Raw genomic sequence first — 15,773 nt, forward strand, 5'->3', positions numbered from 1 at the left:
GCTCTTAGCTGCTAATCCTCACTGTCCCACATGGTAACTGTGGGGGAAGTACAGTTCATTCATTCACTCGTTAAACTCAGCCTTCCCGGTGCCTGAGATTCAGCAGTGAACAAGACAACATGTTTCCTGCCTTAAATGAGCTTGTCGCCTCCTGATATATTATCTTCATTTTACCCAGGAAGAAACAAGGTCAAGAAGATTAGCCTTTTCCTGTTAACACCGGAGGATACATGAGGTGCTTTATTTCAATTCTGCCATTTGACTTACACCATGGGGAGGGAAAGCTGCCTTGCAAATCCTGGAGCTCACAAACCTGTTAATCCTGAATTTTTTTTAACACTGTCCCTTACTTGATACTTGATCTGAGAAAGGATGAAGTAAACCTAAAAATGTTCTAAGAGAGCTTGTGGCTTATACAAGGTAACTAACCAGCCACTGTTTACTATCCTAACAGGAATCTGTAGGCATATTTCTTTTCTTTCTCTTTTTTCCTTTTTATGGGCAGCTTTTAAAAACCAAATCAAACCAACCAAACCAAATCACTGATAATTCAACAGCAGGTTCTAAATCACCCCCAAGACAGCAGCTAAACTCGGTTTAGACTTACAATGCGGTTTCTGGTGGTTGGATTGAAGAATGTATCTCTATCCTGAATATAAAAGTCTTTCATGGAGCTCTTCTCAAATAGGGCAATGAAAAACTCTTGTTCCGGTTGTTGATACTTTCATCCACTTGGAGGACTTTCATCAAACAGCGGAAGTTATCAAAGGCTGAGGACCGGGTTTTCAAATCATTGGGCTTCAGAGGCAATATTATGTGCAGTATCTCAGCGTATGTACAGAACACCTCCCACAGGGGGTGTACTTTTGCAAATACAAGCTTGTCATCCAAAACCTATATTGGGAGAATGAAAACACAAACCAGGAAAATATTTTCACATTTTTAGTATACAGATTTTTCCTACGTTAAAGCACTTGTGCAAACACACACATATGTCACACTGGTAAAAGTGAAGATATAATAAAAATAGATTTGCAATACATCATACATTTTTGCCTTAAAGATAATTTCTTTGTTGAAATTACTGAAAAGTTTTTTAAATTCCTTACAGTTCCTTCATAAAATAACCAATGTTTTAGATAAAGAAAAGCAAACTTGTTAATTTTTAGTCCAAATTAGTAACTAAAAATAGAAACACCAAAATATTCTTTGCAGTGGTATTGTAATGACAATTTTTTAAATTTCTGAAACCTAGAACTATTTACATATCTGTTCAATATATTGTTAAACAGCCATTAAAAGGGATTTAAAAGATTTATATTTATTGATATGGAATATATAATAAAAGGAGAAAACAAAAAAATGTGAAATAATAATTTTCCTTTTTGGAAGGGAAAAATATCTTCATTTGAACAAAAAAAAGTTTAGAAGGATTTTATGATCCTTTATATATAATTAAGGTACAGATGGTTTTTAATTCCACTGTTCTTTCACTTTCAATTTTGGGGGTAACTTTTTATAATAAAAAAATCTTTAAAAAGGTTCTTGCATAAATACATTAATAGATATATTTATGACTATATTCTCTGGCTATTAAAAAAGATCTCCTAGCTGTGGATCTGAAACTTACATTCCATAATGCAGATTCTGACTGACTCGCCTCCCAGCCCACAGCAAAGGCACGGCTAGTGTGACATGTTTCAAATACCATTCCAAGGAACATGCAGGCTCCCAGCCAATGGCTGCAAGGGGACTGACACTGATCTGGTTGCTCCCAGCTGCAGACCATCACAGATGAGGTTAGATCCACAGGCTCATATTTTCTCTGTCAAAAGAAATCAGAAAGTGTTAGGCTTTTACTTACACCAGGGAACAAGAATTTGTTTTTTTATGCAAAAAAATAACAACAAACCAATTTGAACCTGATGAAAAGACATTTACTCAAAACAGCACAGTAGCAATGAAGGTGCTCTGGCAGACAGGGACTTGTTGGATTCCTGTGAGTGCTGGACTCCTCACATGGAATTTCCTTGGCACTCCAGAAGGCCTGTGGTTGTCCTCATGGGTTTGTGGCCATAAGTGGCGCACAAAAGTCTCTGGCTTTGCCACAGTTTCAAAGCCTTTTTGGCTTATGAAAGGTTTTGCCCTCAAATGGAGTTTTCTTGAGTCCAGTCACTGATGTCATTTACCAGAGTTACAGTCCAGATCTGATATTCTAGACTCTTAATATCTTGCAGACATTCAAATGGTTCAGGTTTGGATGTGTATTCACCTCTGCAGGCCTGGACCAAATCCAATAAAGACACCCGGACAAGTTCAGCAAAATACAAAGAAATTTTTCTCTCTGCAAGACTGAAATGTCTGTGAAGCTATAAAAACATCTGCACCTACAAAAATAGGGAACCAACTCATCAATAACATATCTATCCATAATGCATGGACATTCAAAATAAATACTGTATTTACTCCTATTAAATTCTATCTTGCTTTTGCCAAACTGTGTCCTAAACTGAAAGGAAAGTAGGTAAATGTAGAGAATTTTTTACCTTTTAAGAGAAAAAGGAACCCTCCTACTCGGTTGGTGGGAATGTAAATTGGTGCAGCCTCTATGGAGGACAGAAAACAGGTTCCATAAAAAAATGAAAATAGACTTCCGTGTGATCCAGCAATCCCATTCATGGATATATGTTTGGAGAAAAATTTAATTCAAAAAGACACATGCACCCCAATGTTCACAGCAGCACAATTTAAAATAGCCAAGACACTGAAACAACCCAAATGTTCACTGACAGATGACTGGATAAAGAAGTTGTGGTATATTATATATATATATATATATGTATATATACATGTATGCATATATATACACACGCATATATACACATGAACACACACACAAATGGAATACTGTTCAGCCACTAAAAAATAAAATAATGACATTTGCAATAACATGGATGGACCTACAGGGTATTATGCTAAGTGAAATAAGTCAGAGAAAGAAAAACAAATATTCTATGTATTAACTTATATGTATATCTAAAAAATAAAACAAATTAATGACTATAATAAAACAGAAATAGACTCACAGGTACACAGAACAGACTGGTGGTTACCAATGGGGAGAAGGAGAAGAGGGGAGGCAGGAAGGGGTTAGGGGATTGAGAGGTAAAAAGTACTAAGTATAAAATGGATAGGTTACAGGGCTGTATCATACAGCACAGGGAAATATAGCCATTATTTTATGGTGACTTTAAATGGAATATAATCTATAAAAATGTTGAGCCTCTGTTTTGTACACCTGAAACTAATATGATGCAAATCAACTACTCAATTACAAAATTTTTAATCAAAGTTTTCTTTTCATATTATTTGCAATAAGTTAGAAGCCAGCACTGTCAATAGAAACATAGTGCAAGTCACAATTTTCCAGTAATCCCATTTAGAAAATAAAAAGGAACAAGTGAAATTAATTCCAGTAATAATTACATTTATCCCAAAATATCCAATATACTATCATTTCAAAAGTGTGATTGACACTTTTAAAACTTATTAATAATATTTTACATTATTTTTGTTGTACAAAGTCTTGAAAATCTATTATGTATTTTCCACTTATAGAACATCTCAATTCACAATAGCCACATGTGGCTGGTGGCTAACATACTACACAGACCAGATTACACCATTCACACTTCTGATAAATTAACTGCTCTTACTTATTTAAAAAACTTGCAGAAAAGGGTTTAGATATTCCCTCTATCAAACAAAGCAACCTTGACAGGTGGGGATTATTTTCATTATAAAGTGAAAAATAAAGGTAAGAGAGCCATGCTTACATGTATGTTAAGGTAACAATACCTTCTTAATTCATTCACGACTTTACAATCTTTCTTCATATGCCAAGGATTCACTGTCACTGCGCAATGTTTTTCACTACTATCATCTTTGTGATTGAGAGGCTTCTGATGACCCTGCTTTGTGCTTCTGTACATAAAGTAACAAAACAGAGAAAAAGACCTTATTAAAGATAATTTAGGGGGGAGGGTATAGCTCAAGTGAAAGATCATGTTCTTAGCATGCACAAGGGCCTGGGTTCAATCTCCAGTAATTCTTCTAAAAATAAAATAAATAAATAAAAACCTAATTACCACCCCCCAGCAAAAAATTAATTTATTACTTTAATTAAAAGTTTAAAAAAGATAATTTAGTGCAGGCTTATCAGGCTACAAGGGCTACAATGAATGCCCCCACCCATTAATTTAGAAGAAGTCTCACAGTATTTCTCAACATAAAGGCTAAAATATAATTGAGAACACTTCCTGATGGTCAGCATCATTTTAACAAAAATGTAGATAATTACATCCCTGTTGTCAAATTTCTGTCAGAGTTGGGCATGGAACATTTAGTTAGTAAAAGTGATTTTGCAGCTCTCTTTGAAAGAAATGCTGAGAAATGATCTTTTCTGTTGGAAATTAGCCTGCTTTTAAATTCTTCAGTAGGCATAAGTGTTTACAAACCAGGCAGGAACTGGATTATATTTTACATATACTTTAGAAACTGATTTGAATTTTGCCCTCTACCTGCAAGGCTATTTCTTAGGTAATAACATAAGCAGGCCACTATACTAAATTTTGTTTCCCTGTTTGCTTAATCCTCACAACAACTCTGTAAGCTGCTATTATTACCCCCATATAACAGATAAAGAGCTTGAGGCAGAAAATAATTTGGGTAACTTGGTAAATGGTGGAGCTGGGTAAGACTGCAGCCAGTCTGACACTCAGGTCCATTCTTCTCACCAATGTCTGATACTGCTACCTACATTCAGCAATGACCGCTAATTTCATATTTAAGTGTGTCATTTCTAAAAGTGCAAAGCTATATTAGTACTGCTGTGTAAATTATCCGTTTGAGATGTGATTGCCAAAAAAAAAAAAAGAAATAAAATCAGGGTGCCACTGAGGGGGGGCAAACTGCATATGGACGGACACAAGGGGACTTTGTGAGGACAAAGTTGCACAAATCTAGAAATAGCTAAAATGGCTGACTTGTACAATTATAATGTGTGAATTTTATGGCCTGTAAGTTACACCTTAATACAGATATTAAATTAAGAAACTGGGATACAAAATTAAGACTAAAACACATATATAAATCACACAAAGAACAATAGGCAAATATCATTATTTACTGCACCATTGTCCTTGATGCAGCTTCCTATCCTCACCCATTCCTGAAAGGATGATTCATTTTTAAAATAGTCTTTTAATTTATTCAGCAAATAATTTTTGATTGCCTACTATGTACCCAGGACTAGTCTAGGCAGTTGGAATAGATAAATAAACAATACAAAAGTCCTGTCCTCACGGAGCTTTGTTGGAGTCTAGCTGGGATGGGGGTGGAGATGACAATTCACACAACAGAGCAGCAGAGGAGGTGGCATGTTAGGAAAGAGGAACCATGGAAAAATCAAAAAAGGGCAAGGTAAAGAGAGTTTAGGGTATGGGATGAGGGTGATGTTGTATTAAATACCAGAGCAGGCCACACTGAGGACTGAGGTTAGAACTAAGACTTGGAGGTGAGAAGTCCCAGGTGGACGGAATAACCATCACCGAGGCCAGCGTGCACTTCGCATGTTCCAGAATGGGGGCACGGCTGGAGCTGCGGAGAAGGGCCAGTGCAGATCCTGTACGGCCTTGGAGGACGTTGTAAGGACTGTGGCTTTTACCCAGAGTGAAATGGGGAGGCACTGCAGAAGGACGACACAATCTAACTTAGGTTTTCGAGGCTCACTTGACTGCCAGGTGAGAATAGTCGAAACGGGTCAGAGATGAAAGGAGGGAAGCCTCTGAGAAGGGCTGTGCAGGAGGAGAGGACAGTGGCTCAGGGTAGGGAAGCAGCAGTGGAGGCAGGAACCATGGTGAGAAGTGGCTGGGTTCTGGATATGTTTTAAAGGCAGTGTTAAACCAGATCTATTGACAGAATTCATGTGGTATGTCAGTGAAAGTCAGAATAACTCCAAGTTTTTTGACCCAAGCAGCTGGATGGATTAAGTTTCCACTAACTGAATGGGGGAGGTTGCAGGAAGAACCAGTTTGGGGTGTAGGAGAACAAAGAGCTCAGTTTTTACACATGTTGCTTTTAAGATATCAGAGTTTCAAGTGAAGATGTCAAATCAGCAGAAGATTGTAAGAGTCCAGAGTTGGAGAGAAAAATTCTAGCAGGAGACAGAAATGTGGGAATCATGGGTCACACAGGTGGCACAGGAAGACATGAAACCCAGGTACTCAAACATTAAGATAACCTGGCATTAACCATAGAAGTTGTCCTTGAGGGCCTGCCTACTAGGTGTGGATATCAGTCCTATTTCCTGACCACTCGAGTTTTAAAAAGCAACTTACAAATTTATTCGTGCAAGACACTGCCTCCAGTGGGTGGGTCCAGAGCTGGAGTGGGAGAATTGGATGGTGCACACTACTCCCTACAGTAGAATGTGTGTGTGTGTGTGTGTGTACACATGTGTGTGTGCGCAGGGGGATGAGATACACCTGGCTTAAGAAAAAGAGCTAGTAAGTCTAGAAGCTGAAAGATGAAAGAACATCCAGATATGGTAGAGGGAACAGGGGAAACACTGTGTACTGTAAGACATATCCCCATAATGCCATTTCCCACCATCCTTTCATCAGGAACACAGTTGGAAAGGGGGGAATTATGTAGATACGTGTGATGTACACAAACTTTCTGAGTATGTAACACAGAATATCTACATATGTAGCAAGTTAGTGATATTTATATATGCTTCAAGTTTAAAAACAAGTTCACAACAGAGGGAAAATAAAATACTGAGGAGTGGTAGAAGTATCATAGAAGGCCTTTCAATGCTCAGAATGGAAGCAAAAGCAGCTTCACCCAACAAAGAACGTCAATAAGAGTCAAGAATGTTTATATTTGCTTAAGAAATTGAGAGTTACAACTTCCTGCTTTAAAGAATTAACATAAGACAGATACCACACTATAAGCAACGTCTATACTGGAGCTTTCTTAAAGCTATTTTAGTTCCTGCTTGTTCTGATGTACTCCAGACACTCTGCAAAGAAAACCTTCTATTCAAAGGCTTAAAGGAATAAAATAAGAAATAACACTGCATTCTTTTCAGTGGTCTCTGTACTGAAAGTCACTTGCAAATGCAGCACCCTGCCACAGGTCCACATTTTTAACAATAAAGACCTTTGCGCAATTTTTCAATTGCTATGTGACTTTAGGTCAGTCTCTCACTAAGAAGCAGAATGGAGTACCAGAAAATGACACATCAGGTCTAAAACTACAGATGTGGGAGATGAACCTACACCAGGAAACAGCTAAGTGGGAGGGCAAGGTTTACCTTTTAAGTTACCGTAAGTGCAGTTACACCTGCTCCCTGCTTCCCCTGTGAAGTGAAGAGCTAGTCTTTTCCAGAAAAGCTCTCATTCTGAGAACTGTCTTCTTTAAAATATTCGGAGATTCTCTTTTAAGGTTCTTGCACTTTTAAGCCTTTCCCCAACTCTACATCCTATAACAAGTGTAAAAATTATCCTATAGCCTATTGTTACAGAACATACTCTACAAAAGCTGAGGTTTCCCAGGGTTTGGATCCCAGAACTCTGCTACCAGATAATCCTAAAGCTTTCCTTCCATAACAGACTCTTCCGCCAATTCCCAGCTGTGGGCAAATTCGGCTTCTCATATCAGGTAACTTTCTAACTCTGCCTATGAACACTCTGCTGCCAGTAAAGGAACTCTCAGACAGAAAGCACACAATGCCCCTAGTGAGGGTTGCCTCCTTCAATCAATCAAGATGCCATCACCAAGCAAATATTTAAACCTACTGCAAAACCTCTAAAGACATCTTACAAACAATATAGTTTGTATAGATGCATACTATTTGCTCTGGAATAGTGATTTCCAATGGAAGGAACAAAGGACCACATGACCCAAGCAATTTTTTAAAACTGCACATAACCATCCCTCTTCACGTGAGGATTCAGGCAAGACGGTCTTACAGGCCTAGGTGTAACAGAATGACAGCACCTCTAGGAGTAGGTTGAAAAGCAGCGAGGTAGACTTCTAGTGAAAGGGGGTGATGTAATAGGCCCAATCGCCCACTTACCTACCAGCACAGGACAGTCATCTCAGATCGAGAACAAACACTTTGGGAAACAGAGGTTGTTTATATTTTTATGGTATTCTGGTGGAAATAATGCCCTGAGTCATGTGAAGTTGTGGCTGCAAAATTGAACAGGGGACTGGACATTTTCACATTCAGGACAAAAATAGCCCCTGGATAGCCACCATATCTGCTCTCCCCTTTGCCTGTTCACCCCAAAAGCTGCAGGACTCTCCTGCTTGCAATGACACCCACCACTTCTCACAAATTCTTGCCAAGTTCACATCAGCAGCTGGTGGTGTCAAAGTCACCATTTGTACTGGTATGAAGTCTCTCCATTTCTTTATATCCCTTCTATTTTCTCTGTTGTCTTCCTAGCTACACTTGCATTCACAAGATAGTTACCGCACTAACATTGCCTCTGTAATCAGTCCAGGATATAGGAAGTAGAGATTCAACTGTAACCAATCCCAGAATACTTGTCATGCCACACTAGTGTCCCAAAAAATACTCTGGCATCCCTCATCTCACTCAAAGAACCACTGCATTACTTAGAGGTTGTAAAATTAGAGGGCTTTCTCTACTGGGAAACACTGTGGCTTGTGGTAGAGTTGTGATTTCAGTTTTTGCAACTACTTACAGGCAAAAAGACATGGCCCGCAAATTTTCTTCAAGCGTTTGGTATTTAAACTTTCATTAGATACAGAGCCGGTGGACTAACCGTAATCTATGAACATATGGTCATATTATCAAATAATGTTCATGTCTACCTTACAGACATGTAAGAACTTGGATTACACCTGCAAGCCTCTAGGACTTTAGAATTAGATGTGAAGCATCCTGTGAGATAAAAAACCTCCTATCCAGTCACAGAACACAATTATAGACAACATGACACTAATGTCACTGAATACATTAGTATAGTCCATGTATGGTTAAGTTACATCTCCAATTTCTCAGAGCTGGAAAGGAGATGTCTAGAAAAGCTGGAAAAGCCCAATTACCAAAACAGCTTAAAAGTTAATGCAGACTCCTGCACCTCCCAGAGCAGAGGGCGGAGGGGGCATTGCCCAACACTCTGTCCTCCCCCAGGATGTGGCATGTGGGGAAGCAGGCAGGAATGGGTGGCTGGGACTCGGAGGTGGAGAGGTGATGAAAGCAAGAGTGGAACTGCTCTGGTCCTAGAACAACAGAGCTGTAAAAAGCTCGGCTTCAGTTCAACCAACTCCCTCTCCCACTTTCCCTCCCACCTACGTGACAAACAGAGCACAGCCAGGCACTTTCTGCCCATGACGGTGACTACTAGTAGGAAAGGGACCAGGATAAAAGCATGTCCTATAAAAGATCAGTCTGATTTTAAGGCTATGTTATAAACAATGAACAGCACTGTCAGAGTGGGACACTTGTGTGGCGCTCAAGTAGGGAGGAGGAGGTTGAGGATCCATTTCCAGCACTTCCATGTCTTTTATCACTCCTATTTCTGACCTTTCCTTTGCCACTTTTTAAAGCACTGCCATCACTGGCAGGTAAAGGGGCAGCAATGTGACTTGGCCGTTTGGCTGATGGGGCTACATTTCCCAGCACTGGAATGAAAAGGCACTGGAAGAGGATCAGCTGGAAGATGTGAACTGCGGTCCTGGCCTGTGCCAAACACTAACCAGGTGACCCTGGGTTAGGCTCTTAGTCTCTCTGGGCTTCCGGCTGTTTACTTATAAAAGAAGGTTTTGTCATTGCACAAATATATCCAATATGAAATGTAACATGAAAGTCAAACATAATGACATCTCACCTGCTTGCTTCAGGGAACTGTACAAGCACTGAACACTATGTGAATGTAAACACAGTCTTAAGAAAACTATTGAGGTAAAGCACTAAACTGAACATGGAGATAAAGTTTTATGGATTTTCTTGGCTTTCTTTTTTAATTGCAACACTGAATTAATAGTTATTAGCTATAATCCACACCACCACCACTGCGAATAAATAAAGAAGGTAAGCACTGCCTGGATGCCTGTTATTGCCCGATGCTAAGCAGGGTGAGGGGTATAAAGGAGGCTGAACAAGTGAGTCTTCTCCAGTTACCAGCTAAGTGAGGAGACACATTGGAAACCACCCAGGAATGGTACCAAGTCAGTACTCAAATCCAAGATTACAGACTACTGATCATAAACAGTACAGGAATACAAAGAGGAGCTAGAAGTATTTGGAATAAATAGGGAAGACTCTATGAAGGGGATGGGGCTCCAACTAGTTCTCAAGGCAATTCTAAGCTGTTTTAACTGAGGACTGGATAGGAAAAGGCTGGTGACTCCTGGTTTTTAATAAGGCACAGGTTACCCTAGGAGGCTAAGTTACATAATGATTGGAACAAATAAGGTAAGTCCAAAATGATGAAGGGTCGAGACTCCCTGGCTGAGATCTGGTTGTGTTAAGTCTTTGACTTGACTGTAGATGTGGGAGCACCAAAACTGTAGGTTGACTGAAAGGGGGGGAGAGAATATCCAAGAATTCAGCAGAAGGAAAAATTCATGTATCAGGGATGAAAGCTCTTCATCAGAGTATCAACAATCAGAATAGACACTTGAAACCAAAAACATACAGTTCAAGAAGCTGACAAAATGTGGAGGGTGGTGAGAGAAAGATAAATCAAAGACCACTCCAAGCCTTTGTGTATTCAAGACCGAAAGAATGATTATCCCACTGAATAAGTGGAGACGCTGCAAGAAAAAAGATTATGAAATCAGCTTTAGACATGTTGAATCTGACGTATGAGCTAAGAGTAGGTTTTCTCTAAGAAGCTCAAAATTCAAAACTGAAGCACAGATGTTGAGTACAGGCTTAAGATGCAGATGGACAAGACATGATAAATCTCCTAAAAGAAAACATAGGCAAAACATTATCTGACATAAATCTTAGCAACATTCTCCTAGGGTAATCTACCCAGGCAATGGAAATAAGAGAAAAAATAAACAAAAGGGACATAATTAAACTCATAAATTTCTTCACAGCAAAGACAACCATAAGTAAAACAAAAGGAAACAACAACCTACGAATGGGAGAAAATATTTGCAAATGATACGACTAACAGAGGCTTAATTTTCAGAATATATATAACAGCTCATACAACTTAATAACAAAAAAACAAACAACTCAATCTTAAAATAGGCAGAAGACCTAAACAAGCATTTCTCCAATGAAGACACAAATGGCCAATAGGCACATGAAAGAATGCTCGATATCACTAATAAACTGAGAAATTCAAATCAAAACTATAATGAAGTATCAGCTCCCATCATTCAGAATGGCCATCACTCAAAAGTTCATGAATGATAAATGCTAGAGAGGCTGTAGAGTGAAGGGTATCCTCTTACACTGCTGGTGGGAATCTAGTTTGGTGTAGTCATTATGGAAAGCATGGAAATCCCTGAAAAAACTAAAAGTAGACTTACCCTATGACCCAGCAATCCCACATCTGGGTATATAACTGGAAAGAACTCCAATGTGAAAAGATACCTGCACACCAGTATTCACAGCACCACTGTATACAAGAGCCGAGACATGGAGGAAAGCTAAATGTAGCAACAGATGACTGGATAAAGAAGTTGTGGCATATTTATACACTGGAATACTACTCTACCATGAATAGGACAAAATAAAACCATTTGCAGCAACATGGATGGAGCTAGAGATCGTCATTCTAAGTGAAAGCAGCCAGAAACAGAAAAATACCAAATGATACCACTCATATGTGCAATGTAAAAAAAGAGAGAAAAAGACACTGTGAACTCATCTACAGAACAGAAACAGACTTGCAGACTTAGTAAACAATCAAGGTTAACAGGGAAAGGGGATAGGAAGGGATAAATTTGGGAGTTCGAGATTTACAAATGTCAGCCACTATATATAAAAAGAGATTTTAAATTAAGTTTCTTCTATATAGCACAGAAACCTATGTTCATTATCTAGCAATAACCTATAATGAAAAAGCTGATACAGCCACCAACTGAGGAAGCAGGAGAAGAAAGGAGAGTTAGTTATGCTGGGCTAGAGCCCACTTCTAAAATCCTTGTCAGCCACTGAGGCTGCCCCGAGTACACTGAGCTTTCCTCCCACGGACAGGCTGACATGACATGCGTCCTGCAAACCTGGGGCAGCAGAGGCCGTCCCCAGGTCTGGCCCTAGGGGAGATGGGAGCAAGTCCACCTGCTCCCCTTGGGGCAGCACCCCTCCCTGCAGCCCCCGCCACCTGACTGCACCACGCCTGCATCTCAGGAAACCACTTACTTGAAAACAACTGATCCACGAACCTGGGGCAGCGGCAGGGAGATGGGCAGCGACCTGGCAAGCTGGTAGACTTGCCCCCATCTCCCCCATGGCCTGTCCAGGGCTCGGCCTCTGCTGCTCCAGGCACGGTCCGCAGGTCAGCCTGCTCTCGGGAGGAGGGCACGGTGTGGTTGAAGGCAGTGGCGGGTTATGGGGTCTGCCCATGGGAGCCCTTGGATTTGCTTCAAACTCCCCAGCGCATGGCCTGAGCTTGGCCTCTGCTGCCTCAGGTTCGTGGAACTCAGGTTACAGTTCAGCCTGCTCCTGGAAGGCGGGTGCTGTGCTGTCAGGGAAAGGCGGCAGCTGCGATGGCGGGATTGGGGCTGCCCTGTGAGAGCGCGGGGGTTGCAACAATTTCCCGCTGCTGCTGCAGCCATCCCAGCACACTCATCGCACCGAGCCCATCTCCCAGGAGCAGACTGACCTGTAACCTGAGTCCCACTAACCTGGGTCTTTAGAGGCCGCCCCCAAGGTCAGGCCGCGGGTAAGATGGGAGCAAATCCAGGGGCTCTCATGGGGCAGTCCCCATTCCATCCGAGGCCCCGCGATCGCACCGCACCCGCCTGCAAGGAGCAGGCCATCATCTGAGGGCCAGTCGGAGATGCTCTGGAACCGTCCACGCACCCTCCCAACTCCCGGGGCTGTACCTGCTCTCCTAAACCCGTGTATAAGCGGCGGCAAAAACACGGTGTTCAGGAACTACTAATACCGGGGTTACCACGAACCACAGCGGCGGCTGGGACCCGCCTCAGGGTCCTAACGGGACGCGCGGCCGGGACCTCACCTCCGCACCCCTCCCTGGGCGCCTCCTCAGCTGCACAGCCCAGGCGTCACCCGCCGGCTCCCCGAGCAGCGCGCCCCCACCAGCGCCCTCTTAACTGTCCGGCAGCGGCAGCCGAGCCGCGGGCAAGCGGCGGCCCAGGGCCCAGGCCGTGTTCCTCTTCCAGGAGCTGGTCCAGGAGCAACCGGCTGCCGCCAGCTTCCACGCGTTCTGGGTGGGTTCCGGCGTCCGCGCGTCTGTCCGTCTGCGCGTGCGCGCCCCTCCTCCTCCCGCCCGCAGCGCAAACTGCTCGGGTGGGTCTCCTGCTTTACCGGCTCTGGCCGCTGGGGCCGGGAGGAGCCAGGTGGGGCCCCTCCTGCTTGTCCCGCCGGGTCTCCATCCCCAGAGCCTTCACCCAGCCACCGACTGGGTCCTGGCATTGAACTAGAACCACGACTGCCCTAGGCCAGGCCTCACCCACCCAGCCCCACTTTCCCTGCTCAACTTCCCCTCCCTGTTACTACCCTCCCACCACTGGCCAGGCCCAGTCTCCCACCAGACCTTGAAGACAGGGCTCCTTCTCCTCACACCATGGTCCCTGCCCTGACACTCCATCCTGCTAGGTCCTAACCTATGGCCCCTACACCCACAAGCTTACCCCTCATGCCTCAGCACAGGACACCCAACATCCTGAAATTATCCCCCTCACCTCTCAGCCAGGTCATTTCCACTCTGATCGGGCCCCACACCTCTCAACCTGTACCCCCACACCATGGGATCCCCTTAAATCTGAGTGCACCCCTACCCTGAGCTCACTCACTCACCCTTCACCCTGTGGTTGGGGTGGGGAAATCCGTGCTCCAGTAATGATGACTACTGCCACCAGTGGGGGATCGAGCCTAGTGTGCACCTTCAGAGTTAATATCTGAGGCTACAGGGTGAGGCAGGCTGGGATGAAGGTGGTTCCAATTCCTGCCTTGGCACCCTGATCCCCGCAGCCTGTGCCTGAACTGACCTGATGGGTCAGGTTGATCCCAGACTGCCAGCCACTGGCCTTGGGCTTTCGGTTGTTGATGGTCCTGATGGTGATCTGGACTCCTAGGGCGGAGGCACTGGGCACGTGGACCTTTGGGGTGGGGGAGTTCAGAGTATGCACTTAATCCCAGGGTTAGACATCAGATGGTGGGCTGTGTGCATGGGGCTTTGTGCATGGCATGGACTCAGCACAGGTGGGTGCAGGGAACTTGTTCATTCACACCAGGCCAGAGGGAAGAGGGAAGGGATCTTTTAAAGTGTCAATGTGAGGAAGCCAAAGCTTTAGAGCAAAGTAGGAAGGTGCACTGGCCAGGCCACCATGGATCTCGCCGCAACGCTTGTCCCTTGCATCAGGGGAGACTGGCAGTTGACTGGCCAATGAGACATCCCCTGCTGTGGTATAGTTTACAGGCAATTGAAGGGATTTTGAAAGGTAATTTTAATCCAATAATTTTCAGTTTCTCTGTGGTAGATTAGGTCCAAAATCATGGTGAATCTGGCAGGGATCCTGCCTGAAATCCAGCCTGGGACAGTGGAGGACCCACCCAGGAATCATCCACTTAGCTCTCACCAAAAGTCAATGTAATAGAGAAGAACAAATCTGACTCCATATTGGATCTGTTCCTTTTCCTTTAACCCTCTGCCGTGTTTTCTAGGCTTAGACTTGCAAGCTCTGCACTTTTTGTAAAACAGTGTTGCCTTTAGCCTGAAATAAACAGGAGAGCCTATTCTCAAAAGTCTGAGCTTTAAGGATATTAACACTTTGCACTCCTATAAAGATAACAAGTTGCAGAATAGAAAAAGTTTGTTTTGTTGCAGGTTTTGCAGGAACACCATGATCTGACCCACGTGGACAGCTGCAAAGGATTCCAAGAACAAAGAATTCCTACACCAACAAGTTTGCAACAACCAACCACAGCCCCTCCCCTTTTTAGTAGAAAAGGAGCCTGAAGTTGACATGGGGAAGATGGTTCTCCAAGATATTAGTCCGCCATTATCTTGGTTTACAGCTGTTTACGTAGACCAGGTCATAGTGCCTCTGTAAATCCTCTAACAAAACAAAAGTAGTTTTCTATTCTACAACCTGTTGTCTTTATATAAGTGCAAAAGTGTTAATATCCTTAAAAAATCAAAGCCTTGAAAGTAGGCTCTCCTGTATATTTAAGGCTAAAGGCAACATTGTTTTACAAAAGGTGCAGAGCTAGTAAAACTAAGCCCAGAAAAGAGGGCAAAGGGTTAAAGCCAAAAGGACAGATCTTCTATGGAGTCAGATTTTTTCTTTTCTATTATACTATATTCTATTTTTGTTTTAAGTATATAAGAATAAAGTTTAGCCTTTTCCCATTTTAAATTGTGCAATTTTAAGGAGCATTAATTGCATTCACAGTGCTGTGAGACCAGCACCACTTGTTTCAGACTATTTCCTTCCTCAAAGTAAAAGCTTGTATACAAAGAGCACCCCACATCCTACCTCCCCTAGCCCATGACAAGCCCTAATCCCCTTTCTCTCTCTAT

At 42.6% G+C, this 15,773-nt stretch overlaps 1 long non-coding RNA gene across 1 annotated transcript; it reads right to left on the minus strand.

The window, feature by feature from the left end:
* Positions 1–618: 618 nt before the first annotated feature.
* LOC140686257 (uncharacterized) lies at positions 619–3,866 on the minus strand. Its single transcript, XR_012059962.1, has 4 exons — positions 3,837–3,866; positions 2,547–2,606; positions 1,631–1,825; positions 619–894 (listed from the first exon to the last, which is right to left on the minus strand). It is a non-coding gene; the product is annotated as an uncharacterized lncRNA (long non-coding RNA).
* Positions 3,867–15,773: the final 11,907 nt, after the last annotated feature.

Source organism: Vicugna pacos, chromosome 16 (genome assembly GCF_048564905.1).
Source record: "Vicugna pacos chromosome 16, VicPac4, whole genome shotgun sequence".
Lineage (NCBI taxonomy): Eukaryota > Metazoa > Chordata > Mammalia > Artiodactyla > Camelidae > Vicugna > Vicugna pacos.